Raw genomic sequence first — 21,755 nt, 5'->3', positions numbered from 1 at the left:
ATTGATGCTTTGGCAGCACTTGGATGGAACATTTCCTGATGTGAACACAGGTTCAGATCCTGGCTTTAAAGCAGCAGCTTGGCCTGCAGTGGGATTCTTGGCATTCCATAAGGAGTATTGATGCTAAAGTTGCAGCATGTGACTAATAGCTAAAACACAGATGACTTTTCATGCCAGGGAACTCATAATTCATTCACTTTCTCCTTGTGTTTCTTCTGAATTTACATGAAGATATGTATGCAAGCACATGAGACCATTCTGATTTCATGCCTTATAGCATGAACCAAGCAGAAGGTGTGTATGTCTGGGGAGCTGACCTCCATTGGAGACAAAGGGAGAAAAACCCACAAAGCCTAAAAATGTCTGTATAAAACATGCACAGTTCTGTTTTGCTTATTCTACTGCATCATTGGCTATTAGAGGAAAGCACTGAGCTTTTGTCCTTGTCCCATGCCAAGAAGTAGAATAGGATTAAAACTCAGAAGGTTTTTTTGTGAGTCAGAGTCACAAAACCTTTGAAATCTTGGGTAACATGGGATTCTTTTGGAACTGTACATCTCCCTGTTTACCAAGAGCATACAAGGGAATGCCACTCCAGTACATAGAAATGCAGAGAGGCCATATATGCTTTTATGTGGCCATTTCTATAGATTGTATAAATCCATGACTTTCAAGGCTACTGCAATACAGTATCACCTCCTTCCCTCTCCACCAGAGTAGGAATCAAGCAGTGCCTCTCCTGAACTCTTCTCTTCAGGGTCTTTCATTTTCATGCTCAAGTCACTTAAAGCTTGTTTTCCACCACAACTGGGCCTTTGGTCAAGCCGTTTCACTGCTAGAATTCGAAAAAAAGGACATCTGTTTAGGTCATCCCTTAATGGGAAATCTTTAAAGTGTACAGTTATATCTCCCTTGCTTTCTCTTCTCTTACTTCTTAGGTATTTACCTGCTGCACCAAATATAACTGAGATACCCAGGACTTGCCTCTGATTATTATCTATTCTCTGACACTTAATCCAGAAAATTTAAAGTCTAATCTGTATCTTAGTGAAAGCCCTTTGTAGCATTGTAGACACATGTGCAGGGAGAGGGGTAGGGGAAAGAACTGAGGTGATCACAGATGCCTTCCTTGCATATCAAATGCCCTACACGTGTAACTGCAATTCAGCTACAAATGTGCAGGCACACAGTCTTCCCCTCCTCCAGACCAGTCCTAAAGTTACCTCTGCAGTGCCCCATTAGCATAAATTATTAAAGTCATTTTATATGATAAAGACTTTTGCTGAATAATTAACTATCAGAATGATTTAAAATACTTTTCAATGCCCCCAGGGACAAACTGTCACTGAGATTCAGTCTCTAAACAGTAATGAATTTGCATCCAATTCATTTTACATGAAAATAAACAGGAATCTCCCATGAGTTTGTTTCGCTGCAGGTTGGATCTCACCTTAAACATGTGAAATCTCAGCTACAGGTTTTGTTTTGTTGTACTTTATTCCAACGTCCTCTCTAATGATGTTTTCATTTCATAAACTGTTGTTGGCAAAAAAGTTGACATGAGGTATGAACTTTGTGGACCCAATGCAAACAAAAGATGATAAGTGCTTTATATGTAAATTGCTGTATTTTTCTAATACTTTGAGAGGGGGAGATAAAATCATGCCAGAGCCAGAAGTTTTAAATGCTGTTTCATACAAGTCTGTGTCCCCTGACCACTTCCTAAGCCCAGTCCTCTTCAGCTAGTCCCTGCTCTCTGGAACTTCCAGCCATTCCGTTCACCAAGGATCACACTTTCCCCCAAACTTCTTGAACACCCACTTTGGGCTTCTACAAGAAGACAGTAACCTAAGCAAAGAGGGGCAGCAAGGTGCAACCAGTGCTACTGAGTTTATACTGGACACCTCTACAGCTTATTTGGTTTATACATGTTTATATATATATATATCAGTATAATATTTGGTCTTAAATTGTAAAAAAGTGAACCATTTTCATATGTCAACATCTGATGAAGTTTCCTGAGCTAGCCCATCCTCAAACCTCAGCTCAGCACTGCTTGAAAATGAGTCAATGCTTCTGGCTGATTCCCAAGTCTTTGAGAGTGCTCCATCTTGCCCCAGATATATTTAATTTGTCAAGATATTTCTGTGTACAGGGCTCACCTCAAACATAATATATTTGAAACTCAGACTTTCAGGAAAAGTTTCAAGCCCCTACAAATAATGTAGGATGACAATATAATTTCATCTGAAATTTGTAGACGTCATCCACAGTTCTATATGGGTAGATTCCTCACATATATTATACCGAGATTTGTGTCAAGATAAAACTAAAAAGAGGTTGATTGTTTTAAGATTTTCTGAATTTTGGCTCTTCTCAGTTCATCATCACATGATTGCAGTTTGCTGGACACTGTTTTGAAGAAGCCACCTTCAAAGCTAAGGATATCTGAGGGTATCTGGTAAAAACACCTGTAGACATCCAGAGCTCAGTAGTTAGGTGAGAATATTGCTGAGCAAGAAGAAGTGTCAGGTGAACTATGGTTTTGGCAGAATCAGGTATTTTGTTCATCTGATTAAAATCTTCTGAGGATAAGTATTCTCATAAGACTTTATGTTTGACAGCCTGTAAAAATGCATCTTGGGGGATGGAAACATTGAAGTAATGGTACTGTACATCTCAGAAATGGCATTAGCTATCTCCTCTTTCCCTTTTTATTTGATCAGCAGACCACTGCCCATGGATCCTGTGGTTTCTTCTGCCAAAGATTTTCTGTTGAGTTATTTCTGTAGTAGATCCACAAGTTCCTTAATGAGGTCAGGGAGTTCTCATTTAGCCTTGCCTAAAATGTATGCTGCGCTCCTCATTTCACTTGATTAAAAGAATAAATAATTTATTCAATATTGGCATATATGTAGGTTACTAATAAATTCTGTTTATGAGTGTAGCCTGGCATATACTCTCCTGGAACAGCATTGTCTGTGGTGGAAGAGTGAGTCTGTTTGGTGCTGTAAAGTGTAGGTTGCTAATGTAAAACCTGAGTTGCAAAGAACTGACATGGCAGAGCCTGTTAAGAAATGCCATAACTAATAATGATCATGGTGGTGAAGAGCTCAGCCCTTCAGACATCATTGCTCAATGAATATCCAATGAAGAGCATATGTAGGCAGTGTCAGAAAGTTTCCCAAGGCCAACTTCCAACAAATTACATTAGGGCCTAGCAAGGTGATTTTAACCTTCAAATCAACAGCTTTCACCCAAAAGGGATTCATGTTGTGACAAGATAGATAACTGCTGCATCATTGAAAGGCAAATTGGGAAACCTTGTATTTCTACTTAGAATTAAATTCAGAATATTAGTAACTCTAATGTTTAGGTAACATTTCTAACAGAGATATGTTAACAAAAACACTGATGTTCAGATAATTGCATTGTTCTGAAATGCTAGATGGGACTGACTAACATTTTGGTGGTTCACTGATGTCTCATGAAAGTGCTTGAGGTTTTTCCATTTAAAATAGAATTTTAAAATATTTCTGGAAGTATTCCCTACTGTTTGCGAGATAGGGAATCTTATTAGTTCTCACAGAGACTGAAGTCTAATTTCCCACAGTGTTTGTAAAATGACATTTAAAATGCAGGGACCCTAAATGTTTCACCTTACTGGCAAGGAACGTCACCAGTTTGAACCCTAAGTGGAGAATTAATTAATTTTATTTTATTTCTGTGGTAGTGTTTTTTATTGAATGGCTTACATGTTCTTTGTGATAATTACTAATGACACATCCTACGGTGCTTTGTGTGAGATGCCAGTCTGGTCTTGCATTACAGTCTGCTACCTCCAAATCGCTTATCATTTACTCAGATCTTCCCCTCTTCCTGACAGTCCTGGGGAGCCTCCTTGCATTTGAAGACCATGTTTAGAATTGTCCCCTGTATTTGTAACCTTCTCTGGCCCTGCATTAGCCTAGTTGGTAACATTTCCTTCTCTGATCCATAATGACTCCTTTCATCTCTCAAGGACTTCCTCCTCACCCTCACATACCCCTCTGACACTGATGGCAAAGCTTTCTTCATTTCCTGCTCTTCCTTGGCACATGCAGCTTTCTCTTGTCATCTATCAAATTTCAAGTTAACTGAGAACCTTGGCCTTTATTTAATGACTTTTATTTCACTGTATAACATGTTTACAGCATGCTTCAAAGGTATTGTCCCAGACAGAGGTGAACTGTGATCTGGGAAGGCTCAGGGGCCACTTATTTATGCTACAGTTTTTTGGAGCCTTCCCCCTTCAGTGTAAGTGTTAAATCTCCCATTTATTTATTTATATTTTCAGTTTAAGTCAATCAAAACCTCTGGCATCAAACCCTTTGCTTTTATTTTTCTAATAATGTGACTTTTTCCCCAGAGAGCCAGAAAAACATTTTTAATGAAAAATGTTTTCTAAGTATGATTGGCAGTTCACCTATGGCAAGAAATTCGTTTCCATGAGCACTTTTTAAATTTTGTGCCACCCAAGATGAGTGTCTTTGAAGATCCATAGTAATTTGAAATTATTTAACTGTGCTCATATATACACTCTCTTGAACATATCAAGCCACACACAGCACTTGACACAGAGCCCACTAAACACAGTTAAAGGATTTCCACCATCTTCGGTGGGCTTGGATGGGGATTTTAGCAAGCAACAAGCTCATGGGGAGGCTTGGCATGGCCAGGAGTGCTGCCATCTGCAAAGACCTGGTCTGGAAAGACATGCTACTTGGTGTAGAGTGGCTTCAAGAGGAGGGAGCAGCAGCCAGCACCCAGGGCATGGCATCCTGTTTTTAAATTTCCAGCTGGTAGGGAGGATTTTACTCTCTTGAGGGTTACAGGCATGTACTGCTCCCCTCCTTGTGTTCTTTTCAAGAAGTGGAGTCATTTGTTTTACTTGAGGTCTATAGTAATGCCAAGCTATTTTTGGCTCCACCTCATCTCACCTCTCCTCTTGCTTGTGTCATGGTGTCAGTTTTGATCTATACCTTCCCACTGCTAGACAGCTTTGCCTGAAGACATAATCCTCAGCCCCTAATAATTGTAAGTACATCAAAAGCTAGTTGGTTTGCTTAGCTGCAGAGGTCTACACAAAGATCTGTGTATCTTCACTTGAAAGAGATTCATAGTTTTGTGTCAAGCTTTAGAATTATCATGGCCTTCCATTTTTTTCCCTTCCTTATAGTGACATATTCTTTCTTGCCCACTACAGAACCTGATTTAAAAAGCACAACTATATGCCCAAAATGAAGACACCTTCTCCTTAATATTTTAATTTTAATGATCCTCGTATTTTGTAATGTCTTCCAGCAGTAAAATTATGCCCTAGTGATTATGAAAAAATCTTACCAGAAATCATAGATTAACTACTTTTTGCCAGCTTTAGGGGCTTACATTTTTTGAATCTATAGCTACATGCTACAACTGATTTATAAACAGCAACAAAAAAATGTCAATATTTCCAAATTCTAGAAATTGAAAGGAGTTGTCTGTATCTGATATGGTTTTTATCCTAATAACAATTAGGATATTGCAAGGCATGTGAGGTCACTCTTCTCAGATCTCTTCACTATAATTCCATCTTATCCCTATAACCCCCAGACAAGTTGATGTACACAGACAACAGTGAATGGATGACACTAATTACCGAGTAAACAACATATTTTCGGTGGCAACAGATCAAGAAGGAAGTTTTAAAAGTGAAAGAAATTCACAGAGCTACACCTTGAGGGAGGATGTAACATGATAAAGAATAGTTCAGCATAAAAGATCTTGAAGGGATGCCCATGGCATGGCATTGAAGTGAAGAGAGGCAAGTCAATACGCAAGCTGTTGACATTGTAGCTAGGAATATAAGTAGGAATTTGGCTTCTCATCACTGACCTCAGTCCATAGACTGTAATAAATTTAAACAGAAAGTACACATAGTTAAAATAACTGTTGAAAGAAACTATCAAAGAAATTGATGCATGGAAAGTGTCTTTGCATGAAGACTGAATGAATGCCTTTCTGGGAAATAGGTCTTAGCCAAATACAATTTATGCAGTAGTCAAACACATGTTTGTCTGGCTTGGTGTAGGATACCTGGATGAAATTTAATAGCCTCTAATTCACTGTAGGTCAAACTAGATGATTTACACTATATCATTATAGTATAATATTCATATGTTCTGGATTCTACTCTTGCCTACAGCTCTGTGAAAAAGCCCCTGGTAAATCTCCCATTAGCTTCAAAAGGCCCACATGTGGTCTAAAAGACTGCAGTTAAAAGCCACATAATATATATGTAATATATATTCACACATCTCAGAGTATGCACGTGTGTGTGTACATAAGTGGGTGTTACATTTACACATACACAGCAAAAATCTGGCTAGTCATAAAAATAGCTCCAAATCTGAGCACAAGCCAGAGGAATTATTACGTATTTGTATTTTGCTTCATGACATCACAAAAGCCACCGCTGCTTTTTTTTTCTGAAAGAACAAAAAGTAATCACAGCAGGAGGTGCTTTCATAACTGCTGCAGCTGGCTGGGAGCTGTGGATCTGTGTGTTCACGGTGTGTCAGGGACATGTTTGTCTCACACACCCTGGAGCCATCCCTCAGCCTCTCGCTTTCCGATAGGGAACTCGCCAGTTGCATTTCTGCGCACTGAAAAGCATTGGCAAACACATATTTGCATGGCAGTTGGTATGTGTTTTGTCCTGTTTGCTCTGCGTAACGTAACGTGATGTGACAGGCTGTAATTCATCACATCAGTTGCATGACAGCAGAGGAATTGGAAAAGAGGTGCAATGGTGGGCCAATGCGAGGTGGCAATTTAATGTTGGGTTGTAGTCTCTCAACGGTAAGGCTTTTTAGAACGACCTACCAAAGAATTGTCTCCAAGCATTCCCTGTGCAGGTGAGTTTTAGAAGTAATGATCAGGCAGAGCACAGTCAACATCGGGAGAAAGCTGAAGATCTCTGTACTTGGAAGGAATGACTCTTCTAAATATGAAAACCCTTGCACATCTGGTGTCAGATCAAAAAACAAACAAGAACATTGAAGGACTGTTTATTTCCTCCTCTCTCACTGCACTCTCCAGGCACACCACAGGTCCTTATGTGGGAATACTGTAGAATTGCCAACAGGCAAAATCAGAGGTTGAGGCCGTTTTCCTCCAAAGACTCCTACACAAGAGACTGCTTGACAGTTCACCCCTAAAAAATTCCCACAACAAGAGTGAGGGTGTTTGATAACCTGATGTTAGTTCTTGTTGAGTGCTTCCAGCCTAAAAAAACCAAGTTCCCTGTTAAAATCCCATCTCAGGACTGGAACATTCTAGTCAGGACACGGCTGGTGAAAGCCATAGGGAAGAGCTCAGTGGGGCCTGAGAGTGAGCTTTGCATCGTTGCTCTTCTCACTCAGGCACTTTCTAAAGTGTCAAACTTGGCCAGAAGATGAAAAGAAAGGAGTTGTCTAAGAAAAACCATTGATGAAAAAGTGATCCGCAATGCCTAGCACAAGGCAGTAAGTACATCCAGAATTAAAGACTTCTTTCTTTCCTCAACATACACTCTGTATTTAATTTCAGCTATTTGAAGTATCTTTTCCCTAAATATCCTTCCTTTCGGTCTGCACTGAGACTTCAAAGTTTTTACTTTAAATCTCGGTGCCATGAAACTTCTGCAACTCCCCAGCCCATGCATGGGTAATACCTGCCCTTCAATAATATTTTTCACAGCATTCAAGATACGAAAATCGTGCTAGATTTCAAACTGTAAATTCAGTCTTAAAAACAGACTGTGTGGCAGTTGGTTATCTCTGCAATGTTGATATTATGAAATGGCACAATATTTCAATATGATGAAAAGATATCATTAATGATAGCTTCTAAGCATGTATGGTGTTCACTTTAATTAGTCACTTACTGCAGTCACACTGCCAGTGTCCCACCTTTTCATCTTCATTATAATCAAAGCTGCAACAGCCGCTTGATTTCTGCCTCCTGCCCTCCCAGCCCAGGGACACCACAACATCAGTAAAAAGTTAGGGTAGGGTTCTCACATAAATTAGATTCCATGGATTAACCACTTAACTGATAGCTTAAAAATTTTCCCGGTAAATGTCAATATTCTTTCCTGTAGATTTGTGTTAAAAACCTAAGCATGGCTTCTCTATTTTTTTTCAAAAATTTAACATTGTTTCACAACAACTGCTAGCTTATATCTTTTTGCTTGATGAAACCTCTGCTGCATCTTACTATGGTTACTCATTTACCTCTGCTGTATTTCTCTTGCTAATGTTCTTGCTGCTAAAATCCCCCCTGGAGACCTCCAAGTGATGAAGAGCAGATTCTGGGGCCATCCCAGAGACCTTGCAGAAAAATCCCAGAATGTGATTTTACATCACTTGGTAGATGCTGGTAAACCATCAGGAGCCTTACATGAACTCACCCTCAGACTGAAGGATTTGGAACCCAGTCCTAAACCATGTTTGAAGTTCACTGCTGAATTTCACCACACCTCTGCTTAAATAATAGGAACTTTTATCAACCAGATGGAAGATGATGACTACAATTAATTATTTATTCTACTGCGTAGGATGCACTGTGGCTGAAGAAAACAGCTACAAAGTGCTTACCTTAAGCCCTTGCTTTTAGCCACCAAAGGGCAAAATGTTTAGTTCATGAAGGCACCCTCTGCTGCAGTGTGAGCCCACATCACCCTGTTCACTGTGCTGCCATTGCCTCGGGTATGTAAAGGAAGAGTTAGCACCACACTGATCACTGTAATGAACAGGATTTTAACAGTAAAACATTCTGGAAAAATTCCTCAAAAAGTCATGAAAGAAGCCCAGCCTTTAGTCAGTGCCTTGTTTTCATATATTGTTATCAACTGCCCCATCCTATTCCTGTGTTTATTTGAGAGTTTTTCTGTCCACTCATTGGGATTAGAAACAAGACAGCAGGTAAAGAACTGGATGTAATTAGACTTTTACAACCATCACCAAGCCACTGGATGACTCTGGCCTGCTCATTTTAGCCTTGGATGGTTTTGCTTTTCTTTGGGAACTGCGTGAGCTCTCTGTGGCAAGCTGCCCATCCTTTCAGCACCATCCCATGCCAGAGCCCCTCGCTGTCACTTCCCACAGGCTGACCACGCAGCCAGATGAAGTCCATTTCCTAAGCTCTCTTATTTTCTGTAATTTTTGCCACATAAGGTGAAAGCACACCCCTGGGAAATCAGCTGTAATCCTCTCGTTCGTGTTTGCCATTAGGTGTCAGTGTGACAACAACCATGGTACACAAAGGCTGCACTGGGGTGTGCAGGCATACCACCCCCATCCTAAACTTGTCATTGTCCACTGGGGAAAATACAGTGTGAAACTGAGGGGAAGGAAAGGCTGAAGAAAGCAATAAACATTTTATTTCCGGCTGTTTTTCCATCACCTAATTGAAATTATTTACTAACAGATTAGTCTGTTTGCATTTCATTCAGCGTGTTTCAGGTTCCCAGTGCTGCAGTTGTCAAAGAAGGGCAATATTTACAAAACCAGGAGAAGAGTTTCTGCACACACTGATCTCACCCTACTTTGGGGCAAAAGAAACAGTCAATATTATCAGTAATTTCCAGTCAGCAGGGGGTAAACTGCTTTGCCCAGTGCAAATGTTATATTACCTGTGTGAGTTGAAACCTGACAATATTGGTGCTTATAAACGGGTCCTTAACAAGTTGTTTAAAATACTGTATTAGAAATTACAACTGAAAGTTCCACTCATTCCAAAGAAAAGAATAAAAAACTTAAAAACTAGTTTTAAAGCAACTTTTTGTGTCAGAAGTCCTGCCTTCTTTTGGTGCATCAGTGGTATGTGTGATGAAGAAATAGTCAAATACATTACATATATTAAGAAGTTGTAATTGTTTTTAAGCAAAGTTTCAGGCACTTCCCAAAATGTAGTGAACAGATTTTGGTTGCTTGGGAGTTTTAAAAGTTTTAAAATAAAAATCAGGGTTGGGGGGGGAAAAAGTCTTTTTAGAAGAAAATTAATTTATAAAATATTCTCCAGTAGCAGTATTCAGAATACCTCAAATACTTGTAGGATAGGTTTTTTTTGCCTTATGTTTGGAACTGCAAATGTTTTCACCATTAATTTAAATCAAAATTTGATCAGGTCAACATAATAGCTAAATCAGCTTGACCTTCACCAGGACCAGAGAATATGTTGTGCCAGAAGATCATTGGGATTCAGCTTTTCCTTCACCTTTTCTGCTTTGAAAGGGAACAGGTTCTCAGCATAGCTTCAATTTGATGTTGGCTTTTTTTATACTGATAGATTAAATCTCAAGTAGCACCATGCTGCTGTGATAAGCATCTGAGCAAGCTGCCTTTTCTTTTACCGCCTTCCAGATTTCTAGTAACTCCATGGCACAGGAGTGGTTAGTCCTGAGCATGCCCAGGGAAATCCTAGCCGGGACAAGAATCCTCAGGTACCATCTCGGCTACAATTCCCCCAGTTGGGCAGTTGCAGGTCTCTTCGTGAGATCAAAGCCTTCCAAAATTTGGTAGCCATGCCCCCCCTCAATTTGGGGATGAGAAATGAAAAATCTCATGTGCCAATTTGATGTTGTCCTTATAACAGATAATTATAGGTTTTAAGAATAGAAAAGATGCCTGATTAAACGGCTCCAGCCATCTGCTATTGCAAGACTGTGAAGTAATCCTTGACCATTTTCATATTAAGAGTTGCCACGATGATGTCCTCCCACTGCTTAAGCCACTCAGCTTGCCTAGAAAGCTGCCTCCTTTGCTCTAGTTTACTGGCATCCTAACTCTCTTTTGCTTTGTATTATTTTAAATGGCAGTGATTAAATCTTTAAAATTCGGTGCTCTTGGGGGGCTTGAAAGTCCCTGCTGTATTGCACATCTATTTTCACTTCAGAAATATAAATTGAAGAGCTCCTTATTTTCACATGTGGTTTCAGATCAGGTTCTTCTTCTTGTTTGTGGTACAAAGGGAGCAGATGAAAAGCCAGCTAGGCAAGCAGTTTTAAAAAGCCCAGCACTGGTCACTGTGGCTGCTTGTACCCCTGCTCCATTGGGGTACCAGGGGAGGCATAAGAAGAGGCTCAAGGACCAGGCACAAGCTGCTCACATGGCACTCTGGTTTAGGTGATCCCAAAGGTAATTTTGCTGGTTTTGAAGCAAAATCATTAGTCAAATAGGGCTGAAATCAGCAGAGAGCTGTAAGCCTGCTTTACACTGAGCACTGTTCTTACAGAGGGAGTGTTGCTTCAAGCAACTCTTTAGAGATCAGAAAGGATCCTGGTGCCAGGATCCTCCCTGCGATGGGCTGAGTTCCCAACTGCAGCCTAAACCAGTCCAAAAATGTGCTAGAAAACATGAGGAAGGGTTTCCACCTGAAGTCAGAGAAGAGGCAGAGGGAGCAGAGTCAGGCTGTAAGGAAGGACTATAAGGGCACAGGAGTAGCCAGGCAGAAGAAAACATCTCTGGACGATGCACATCTGTGTGAGAAGGACTGGTGGTGGCATGTAAGGAAGGAAAAGGATCGCCACGGCAGTGCAGGAAAGTGGCAGGATGCCTTTGTAAGGGCAAATTTTTCCCATTGAACATTAATTGCTTTCCATGGATACAAAATGCACTTTAAGTGATAAAAGGAGTGGCTGACAAGCAATGCTGTATTTAGCAGATATCAGAGAATGCAATGTAGGTTAATTACCTTCTCTTAAAATTAATTTTTTTTTCCAAAGAGGTGAGCATCTGTTTAAGACAGAAGCTAATCTCCAAACTCCTGTTGTCTACTTCAATGAGAAGAGGAGTAAGAAAGGGAATGAAATGGGGTGGTGAGGAGACAGCAGCAGGAGCCATGGTGACTTTTTTTCCCTGGCATCAAGGTGTCAGGTTTTTTGCATTGCTTCCCATAGACTTTCCTCTTGGTTACCTTCAGAAGCACAAGCAACACCATGAACTGCCCACAGCTCCCTCCAGGGCTTTGAGCTTCCCAAGCGGTGTCCACAGCCGCTGCTCCTGCTGACACAGTTTATTTAAATAGGCAGGGAGAAAGTATTGGTGATTGCAGGAGGCAGTGTATAGTGTAAACTACCTCTGTGAGGTTTTAAAAAGGAAAAAACACTCTGGTATTCGTGCCACTCTGTAATTGAGGGATATCAGTCAGGTGAAGATCTTCCCAGGGAGTGGAAGGAACAGCCTGGGAATGAAAAACCCACAGTTCCTACAAGGTTGCGTTTCCCCTTCAACAGGGCACATGAAGTGTAATGTGTCCCCTTTCCAAAGCTGTTTTCCCTCTAAATCAGTCTCTTAGTGGGAAGAGGTGGGAAGGAAAGTATCAACCCATCAGTCAGGGTTCTCAGTGCCGACAGGGTCACATCAGCTTCTAAAGCCTTCGGGCACCCAAACCACAGAGTGGTTATCAGCAAGTCTGTGCAGCAAAGCACTGCAGCAGGTGAGTGACAGGATGCAAATATCAGGGAGGACCTGCCCCTGTATCTACTTCAGTGCCTTTTCAGCCGCACCTTTCTGGTAAATTGTAAAATGTCGGTCAGGGCGCTCTGGAGATGGGTAGAACAAGGCGTGCTCATACCCCAACTTCTTTTATGACCTAGTGCCTTGAGGTGCATTTAGAAAATGCATCCAAGTTTTGTCTTTTATTATAGGATTTAGTCAAGAGATACTGAGCAGAGCACTGTGTAAGTGTCATTAAGAGAGCTCAGCAACAGGATATTCTGTGATTCCAGATTCCAGGATACCTTTCTGCATATCCTCTGTGTGTGTATATATGTGTGTGTGTATGTGTGTGTGCGCAAGCACAGAGTTTGCATATATACGCATCACAGTAAACTTTGAGGGTTTGTAGGTTTAAAACAACGTGTTGGTACCAGCTGTATAGCATGTTTTCTATGCATTACATCAGTGTTCCTCATTTTCTATGCAGAGACACACACAGACCCTGTGAAAACTTGGCCCTTATTTTACAAAAACATACCTGAGATATTACAAACTTAGCATCCTAAAGTCAGTTTTTTTAAAGTGACTGGAAAAATTACGTGAGAATTTTCAGGTTTGGTACACGTTAAGCTCATTGATATCAGAGTAAGTTTAGTCCATACAACCTTCCAGCATGAGTAATTTTTTTTGTCTGTGAAACCCACTGACTACAAACACATTAACTGGCAGGGATTAGAAAGCAATATTTTATAATTTGCGCTTTATTTACAGGTGGTTTTCCCATTTTTTCTTTATTTGGATTAGGCAAACAACTGGTCCCAAGTTTTTATTCATTATAAGAAAAAGAAAAGTCCTCCTTTTAATAGGTGTGTGCTTCACACTTTTCAAACTTCAATAGCATAGAATGTTTCACTTGGTCAGAAAGCTGATTTAATTTACTGCTAGGTTAAATGTTAAAGGTTTCAGTTTTACGACCATGAATTCTCAAATTAAATTCAGTGCATTGCTTAAATTTCTAGCTGCAGTGCATTTAGCCTAATTGCTTTGGTAAGTTGGGTGCTTAGTAACTACTACTTCTCTGAATTTTCGTCTTTAAAGGCGAGCAAAATAAGCCTGAGGGCCACAGGTGGGCTAGCCTGCTCTTTGGGATTCACCTGTGGGGTCTTTGGATATCTCTTCCAGTCTGACTGCATCCTCAGACCATATCTGATGAGGCTCTTCTGCTGACAAGGGAGAGCATTTAAACACCTGTAGGTTTTAGCTATTTAAGCCCAAATCAGTTTTGAAGCAACAAGAAAGGCTGAACAAAATGGTTCAGATTTCAGTCAGTTGTCAACTAAATGTGTGCACTGGGCCTTTAAGTATTTGGCCAGACACATCTTGATTGCTTGGCTTTTGTTTTCACCCTTGGAAAGTCAGCTGGATAATGCCCTGTAGCCAAAGTCTATTCTGTGATGCTGTAAGTGGGCTGGGGATGCCGGGGTGAGGGGATTGTGTGGGGAGAGGGGAACCGGGTGAAGGGAGAATTAACCAAAAACAAAGTTATATTCACGTATTTCCAAATTTTTGTGAGCTGAGGTGTTTGCAGTCATTTTCAGTTTTCTTGCAATGTCAAATATAAAAGTCATAGGAACATAAAATGATCCCAGTGATGCAATCTTTAAGGTGGGCTCTTTTGGGGGATAAATCACAATGCAAACACGGAGGTGATGGAAACAATCAAGGAAACTTCCACCAATGGCACCCTCAGAGGCAAGCCCTGAGTGTCTGGTTTTTTCCTCTTTGTTTACAGTATTTTTAAGGCTTTGAGTTCTCACGCAACATATATGTCATTAAATGGCTGATTCCTCTTTGCACACGTTGTTGTGATGGCCTGTGGCAACCTGAATTAATTGTTTCAGTAGTTGATGGTGGTTACTAGCCGTAATTATTATAATTTGCATTTATAAAAACTTCTTTCATCTAAGGATCTCAAAATGCTTTTGCACACATTTAATTAAGCTTCACAACATCCTGTGAGGTAAGTGTCAAGAGTGTTGTTATATCCATTTTTACACAGGTTTCTCCGAGAAAACAAGGTCAGTCTCTAACGTGACTGGTATTTGGTTCACATCACTCTTGCACAGGACGAGTGGCATGGCTGCAGGAATTAGGAATGCTGATCTAGGTCACTTTGCATCTCCCACATGGCTCTTGCTGCTGCCACGCTGTGTGGACACACACACTAAGCCGCAGCAAACACAGTCAGAGCAGCCTCAGCCCAGATTTCCAGTCTGAGGTGGCCCTTTCTCTCCCAGGAGCACTCGAGCAGCAGAAACGTCTTGGGAAGAAAAAGAGATAAGCACCCAACACGATGCATAAGATGACAACCCACCTTGCAAAGATCTGTTCTTTCCACAATTTTCTACCTTAGCATTTAAGCCTCTCTCTGCAATCTGCACACAGCAAGACAGCTTTAGCCAAAGCCAAGAAAGCAGCTGCAGGCAATGTAAAGTCACCCTTTACCAGCCACTCGCCTGCTCTAGAAGAGGCTGCACACACTTCACCTCCACCCCCTACCAGCCTTAGACCCAACCCTATGGGCAATTAGCAATTCTGAGATCTACTAAATCCTAGATTACCACTTGACAGATATTTAAAAGTGAGGATCAGCTGAAGTAATGTAGACTTGGAACTTGGGGAGACTGAAGTTTTCAAAAGCTCATTTCTTTTTCAAACATATGACTATGTTGTTTAAATTGAACCTAGCTCTCTGTAAGGTCTGTTGATCACCATAATAGCCCTGAGGAAGATAGGTCTAAGTAAGTGCTTGCAAATTGAGTAAAGAGTCCCAGACCATACCTTCATGAGTTCTTTACCATCCTCATCAATTTACGTTTACATAAATTGTTTACATGTGGCAATGACCAGATTAGCTATTTGGAAAGAACTCTGCCTGTGGATGCATTTATTCCAAAATAAAAGCCACTTTGCTTTTCTAAATTAAGCGCACTTACAGGTAGAGAATGATTATTCTGAATAACATAAGAAAGTCATTTCATTCCTAAGTAGGCCATTGAGCAGAAATATTCTGAAATAATCTATCTGTCTAATTTCTTGTGTTGATGCTTTTTAAGGCACTGACAAAGTCACAGTTAGCAACCAATATTTTTTTCAATCCATTGTTTTCTTGGAGAGGGTGTGCCAGTCCAGGGCAGAGTCAAAGATTCTTTTCTCTTCCCCTGAGTTCCCCTGAGTCAATGTACAGGATTTATTCTGGTCCATGTCTCTGTTGTGGGGGAAGGAACGCCTGGCAGCCAGAGGAGAAGGTCTGGCACAAGAACATGCATCATTTTGTTTTACCTGATGCTGTCTACTTAACCTTCATCGGAAATGGAGCAGTCATTGGCCTAAGCCTGCATTCTCACTTGAAGCTTTCTTCTGCTTTTCTTCTCCTCCAAACACGTTCATGCCTGCTGTGGCACAGAAAAGAAAAATATGGCAGCAACCATACTTGACATACATGACAGAACACAATGCCATGGGAATCCCAGCATCAGGCCCTCAGATGGGTTTTTATTGCTGCTACCATAAAGCTTTCAATAACTTCAAATGACTGGTTTTGGGGTATGTTTCTTTATTTGGAAGGGGGGGTGTAAAAATTCTCCTCGTGTTATCTCATATTGCAGAAACTGAGACTAGATGGGTACTACATTATCCTTTTTGGACCTCAATCACTCCCAAAGATTCAAGATGAACTCTGCCTGCCCAGGCACCAGAGTCAGTGCCCCAGGGAATTTCTTCATATCTAAGGGATATGCAGGATGTGTACTCGCATGCCCTTGCTGCCTCTCAACTCCAGCTGTACATGAAGTTTTGCTTCAGGAACCTGTACCTCCAGTATTGCATTATCTTTTTCAGTCTCTGTCATCAAGAGTTTAAATACAGTTCAGATCAGTGTTAGTGGCCCAGCTCCAAATGAGGAGAATTGCTGCAATTCGTTATCTTGACAAATTAACTGGTCTGAGGCAATTCCTTTTTGAGAGAGATACAATTACCTAACTTGTGAACTCTAGCCTTGCTCCAATGCTGTGGCATAGTTATGCACCTGCTCAAAAAGTGTGGATACTACTTTCCCATCCATAAGTACAATTCCTGCACTAGGATTTGATTAAAAAAAAAAAGGCTTTCTGAGGACCAAGGTGTCTGATTGCACAGGGGATGGAAGATGTGGGAAATGCAGGGTCCTTGTCACCAAATCACAAGAGAAGGGACTGGCACAGAGAGTGTTCTATCAGAGAAACACACACCACCGGTTGTCCCATCCTCTGTTTCGAGTCCATCTTCCTGATCCAGTGGAAGAAGGTGGCTTTCCTGCTCCCAATCCACCACATAGCAGCCCATTCAGACCTAAACCAGATTATTTTTGGGGGAAAAAAAATCCAAGGTGTTTTCTCCCTGGCATTTAGGCAAGAATTTGTACTTTCAGTCCTTCAGTCTTTATATACCTGGAGGAAAATGGGTTGCCATCAGCACTCCACTCTTGGTGTGGACAGGGGCTGGTGCACCTGGGAAGGCAGAGTGACCTCCAGCCTTGCCCTCACCTCCTGGCCTGGAGGACCAGTTCCCTTCTGTGTTTTCTACCAAGCAATAAAAATACATCCACAGTTACACATTGTTCTTCCAACCCAACGTGGGCAGATGCACTTCTCATCCTCTTCCCTGTGGAAAGCAACTCCTTTTGCCCCTCAGCCATAGCTCACCTGTGGGCATCATCTTTTCTTGTAAAAGAGCTCCCAGATGCTAAAAGATATCCCATAACCATTCTTTTGAACCACTGCCTCTTGGAAACTGTTTGGAATAAAGCTGTCCGGCAGAAGGCTTGTGTTTGCCTAGAGCCTCTTTGTATGGACTTGGTGGCTGGGAGTTTCCTTGAGCTCCTCTTTGAACTCCAAGCCTTCAGCATCCAAAACATTTAACCCTCAATTTCTTTTCTGCTTTATCAGTTTGGTCAGCTTCCAGCTGGCAGCATTCATTTGCAGGCTCCCATTCTGCATCTCGTGTTTGCAGATGCATTTCTTTTTCAATTAACCCCTTGAAATGGTTTTCTTCTCCCCGGAGCCTACCTGCCTCCGGTCTGGCCGGCACTTCTCCCTGCCCTGGATGCCTGAAGGGCAGAAGCCAGGAGTGGAGGAGCTGGGTCCTTGAGCTGGAAGTGCCAAGCAGAGGGTGTGCCCCATGCACAGGCGTCACGGAGAGCAGCTGAAGGAACACGCAGGTTCGGCAGCGCCGGCTTTGCCCGTTGTGGGTTGGGGCTTGCAATGCCAGAGGCGCTTTTGCCTATGTGGAGTCTCTGGAGCATCACTTATGAATAATGAGAATGCTTTCGCTGGGATGCTCGGGAGCACGCGCCCACATTTCCACTGCTGCAGCCTTCGCCCCAAACAATGGGAATGTCTCTGCTCGCCAGCAGCTTTTCCACAGCTTTGTTTTAGAACAGCTATTTCTAGAGAGTCACCTAAAATGAAAAAGAAAAAAAAAAAAAGAAATAAACAAAAAAGAAAAATAAAGACCGTGTCTAAAGCATCACTTAGCAAACAAAGACATTGCCTCGTCGCCAGGACTGTCCTCCCTCCTGTGCTGGCTGTAATTGCTGAGCAGTAGCAGCCATAGGTTGCTCATGCTGGCACTCCAGCTGGTTCACAGGCATCCACAGGGAGAGGAGAACCGCTTGCCCACTGCCAGGATTGTCCGGCAAACTTCACATGGGCTGGGAAACCTGATAACATGTAGAGGTGCGGCATCTCTATTGCTGAGACACCAATCAAGCCTTTGAAGTGCGACGGCCCGCAATTGAAGCAAATCCTTGGTTATTCAGTCTCTTTCAGCTGGAGACTCATCACGGCTTGGTACTTCCACATCTGGATCACCCTGTAAGACACACCTTTTTTTTAAAATTAATTAATATTGGCACTGCTGGGGTGGTTCCTAAGGAACCCGATTACTTAGGCTCCAGGGAGATACAAAATTAACTATTCAGACTTAGTGGTTAACTTAATGTTGTGCCTGATTCTGGCAGAGCAAATGAGTAGTAAAGATTGAAATCTCAGCCAAAGCTGGTAAAGACTCAGCATTTCCATTTGCAGAAAGTTTTAGAGCCAGGTTTCACTGCAGACTGCAGAAGACTGCTAAGTGAAGTATAACTGTGTCAGCTACAAAAATAAAAGCAGTTGTTTATAAATATTAGCTACTTCTTTAGTTTTATCACATAACTTTTATATTAATTCTTAAATTTCCTGGCACACCCACTAAAACATTTTTGCTGCTGCTAATACCCCTACTATCCAACTAGTGAAATAATGACATGTTATGCTACTATTAAGGGTTGATTCTACTAGTAGTGATGCCTTATCTTCTCAGGCATCAGATTGTTAAATTACAACAGAACTGGGAGATATTCAGATTTAATTTCAGAATTAATCTTATCCAGCTCTTTAAACTGTAACAGCTGTTCTCAATGAGTTTGAGAAGTACTATAAAACCAATATTTCTTCAATTTGTCAAATGCAAACATGTCAGCCTTGGGAATTAACAAAACAACACAAAAATAATCTAAAAATAAAAATCCATGGAAAACTAGCTGAGAAGAAGCAAAGAAATTTAGAGTTACATTTTTCCACTCTCACAAACAAAGCTCTGTGCTTTCCCTGCAGGATTTTGATGAAACGAAACAATTTTATTAGAATATGTTTATTTAGAAAGACGTTTTCAGGAGAACAATTGTAGCCAGAAAAAAAGAGCTGACCACACTCAAATCAGCAATGGAAGTTCCCACTGATTTTAATACCAGAAGAACTTCATGCAGTGGTTTTAGAAATAGCTTTGTGTAGAGAAAACCTGGGATAGAATTATCACAACTTGATAATGTGTGAAATCATGCCCAATCTCATGCCTTCTGCAGCAGTTATTTGCCTTTAAAAAAATCCCCAAAACCTCATAAAATCATGAGAGCCTGCTTTCAACAGGTAAAAAGAAACACTTAAATGAAAAAAAGTTATTCCATAATAAGAGGCGATATGAACTTATTTACATAGAATTAGCTATTCAAGAAAAAAATTAATTTGTTTAAATGCCTAAGAGAAAAAAAGTGTGATTGTTAGTAAATTCTACTGTTTTACAGCACTCACTTGAATTAACTATTTGCATTTCTCCAGACCCTTGATTTGTTTTTCTCAGAAAAACGCTACTATTAACCTCGTTTTTTTTTTTTTTGTAAAAGAGCAATGCGGCTGAAGTCTGTGTGGTTCACTGGGAGTTTGTTGGCATATATTTGCAATTCTTGAAGCAAAAAAATGATATTTTATCTTTAGAAGGAGTTACATTTTTTGAACTTATTGAATTTTTCAGAGATCAGCATGAAGAGTTCTGATTAAATGCTTGCTTCAGCATTTTAAAGGCTTCTTGTGTCCCTGTTGCCTAAGGAGGTCGTACACGAGGATTGCTCTGTAAACATCAGATTGTACAGAATTGGCTCTGCGTACCATGCCAGGCACACAAAGAGGAAGTCAAATGGCTTATCTCTCACTTATCAACTAGTTTATTTTTCACGCCCAAAAAAGGCTGCTACAAGAGCAGCTGCTACTTTGTAAATAATTTAATGGCTTCTGTTAAGTAGAGCTGTCAATTCTGCAAACAATATTAAAAGGAGATTTTCATTTTACCACGGATTTGCACCTTCTGAAATGCATTTTTATCCCTGAGAGTCCAGTGGAGGATCCTGGAGAATGGAAACAGCTTCCGATTTGCAGACACAGATTCAAAAGAGAATAGATGTGGTTAAATAATGACAGGTGTATGAGCCGGGAAGGCATGATATCTCATCACCTGCATGCATTACCTAGAGAGCATCCTGCTCATTAAAGCTTAGGAAAACTTTGAGTGGACTTGTAAAGAAAGATATTTGGCTCTTTCTGACAGGTGTTAGATGTAGCAATAGCAATTACCACGAAATTTTGGAAATGCAGAATATGCATTGTGTCATTGTGTGGTTGGGCGTATACACAATATTATCCCAATATTGATCACGACAAATGGGATTTTTTTTAAGATTTTTAGCACAAAAAATTCACATTATTTCATCTGATAAATTACTTTAATGATGAAACCACAACATTAGCATAATACCAACTCTCAAATTTTTAAAATTCAAATTCAAATTGAAATCCCCAGATCCTAACATGTTAAGCAAATAGTAGGTTAGAATTTAAAACAGCAACAGTTTATTATGCAATAAGCCAAAGGAGTATCCCAGATTGCCTGAATACAAAATCTTGGGTGAAACTTGTGATCTCTCCAGTGCTAGCACAAAGTCAGATTTCTGTTAAACACCAAACCCTAGACAGCGCCCTGATCTAAATGTGAGGACCACCACCCTCTCCCAGCTCTGTGACATTGTTGTCAAAATCCTTCCCTTTGTAATTAAAAGTGGGATAGTCTAGTTTGGGAATGGCTGTGTTGTTTAAACAGTGTCCCTTGTGCATTTGTTTTTCCTGCTTTAGCACTTCTCACAGGGAGCAGAGTCCATGTCCCACAACAAAAATATTTATTTCTTTGTTCTATAGCTCATATCTGATGGTTTTGTGGCTTTGAACCACTCCTGGCATCTGATCCTATCAAATGCTCCACACGGCAGCTGTATCTCCAGACCAGAATAGGTTCAATGCTCATAACTTGAGGTCAATTTCAGATATTTATTTCAGATACAAAAGTGCAGAGAAGTCTATTTGCACTCCTGTGGGTAAGAACCCTGCTCTTCCCCTGGTTTGGTGCTTGCAGATGACAGACTGCTCTGTTTTCCATGAGGTTCCCATGGATCCAGTAGCATTATTTAACAAGGTGTAGCTGTGCTGCATCCACAGCACAAAATATAATTATATGCATTATATGCTCATGGCATTCATATATTAGAAATGTGGCACACAAGGACTCTGTATGTCCAAATTGTAGCCCACTCCAGTTAAAAAGCTGCTGGGTACCACCTGGAGCACATGCATGAGTTACGCTGAAGTGATTGGTGTGAGGACTGGGATTTACTCAGTTCTGATTCTCGGCAGGGACAAGGAAACACAAATCAGTAGTGTGATGGAAAGAGATCAAGACAAAGTTGACCCAATTCTAATTTGTTTCTTTTCTCAATACACACTCCTCTTTGAGCTTCTCTCAGGGTTTTATGTTCTGAAATGTCCCCACTCCTCGGAGCTGGGTCAGCCTCAG

At 40.9% G+C, this 21,755-nt stretch overlaps 1 protein-coding gene across 14 annotated transcripts in view; it reads left to right on the top strand.

The window, feature by feature from the left end:
• The window catches only part of WDPCP (WD repeat containing planar cell polarity effector), a 148,848-nt gene that overhangs the window by 109,877 nt on the left and 17,216 nt on the right, over positions 1–21,755 (top strand). The gene's annotated exons all lie outside the window — the stretch shown is intronic.

Source organism: Corvus moneduloides, chromosome 3 (genome assembly GCF_009650955.1).
Source record: "Corvus moneduloides isolate bCorMon1 chromosome 3, bCorMon1.pri, whole genome shotgun sequence".
Classification (NCBI taxonomy): domain Eukaryota; kingdom Metazoa; phylum Chordata; class Aves; order Passeriformes; family Corvidae; genus Corvus; species Corvus moneduloides.
This window is presented reverse-complemented; position numbering and strand designations above follow the sequence as displayed.